This window comes from Heterodontus francisci, unplaced genomic scaffold (assembly GCF_036365525.1).
Source record: "Heterodontus francisci isolate sHetFra1 unplaced genomic scaffold, sHetFra1.hap1 HAP1_SCAFFOLD_174, whole genome shotgun sequence".
NCBI lineage: Eukaryota > Metazoa > Chordata > Chondrichthyes > Heterodontiformes > Heterodontidae > Heterodontus > Heterodontus francisci.
In genome coordinates, this window is record NW_027141730.1 from 2,867,130 (window position 1) to 2,867,940 (window position 811).

The 811-nt window shown below is 41.9% G+C and overlaps 1 non-coding gene across 1 annotated transcript; it reads left to right on the forward strand.

The window, feature by feature from the left end:
* Positions 1-316: 316 nt before the first annotated feature.
* On the forward strand, positions 317-388 carry trnat-cgu (transfer RNA threonine (anticodon CGU)). Its single transcript has one exon. It is a non-coding gene; the product is annotated as a tRNA-Thr (tRNA).
* Positions 389-811: the final 423 nt, after the last annotated feature.

An 811-nucleotide genomic window follows, 5' to 3' on the forward strand; every position in this document is an offset into this window, starting at 1 on the left:
CGACAACTCTCCATGAGGTGCCGTACAGATTATATGACATCACTTCCTGTGATGATGCACATAGTCTATTTATATAATCAGCCCAGTAACAACCCAATGTCCACTCTTATATTATTGTACAGATGTGAGAAAAGCTGAGGATGGGAATGGAACGTCTGAATGAAGATTTCATGATGCTGATGATGTAAATGAGGCTGATCTGTTTCCCATTCCACAATCCCTCTTTATTTCTGTGCATGTTTCTCGATGCTGTTTCAACCAAACTGAAAAAGAATCACAAATCCTCCTCTGGAGCCTCAGGTGTCCATTAACAAAAGGCATGGTGGCTAAGTGGTAAGGCGTCAGTCTCGTAAATTGAAGATCACGGGTTCAATCCCCGTCTGTGCCTTATGATTAGTTTCTCGCTTTAAATGTGATGTTTCCAGAAAAGATGTCCGTTGCATTTGTTTTGGCCATCTGGAAATCAGTGTGATGTTACACTTTATCCTGGACACTGGGAAGAACATGAGGAGCAGCCACATGGTCCCTCGAGCCTTCTCTGCCATTGATAGAGTGAAAATAACTGGGGTCCAAGCACTGAACCTTATTACTGTGCATTTGCTGGATATTTAACAGAGCTATTCTATTAATCCCACATCCCACACTCCTGTCCTTTCCCCCATTGCCCTGTTATATTTTCCATGTCAGGTATATATCCAATTCCATTTTGAGTTAACATTGAATCTGCTTCCACTGACCTTTCAGGATTGCATTCCAGACCAGAGCAACACACTGCTGAAAAAAACAATCTCCTCATCACAACTCTAAATCT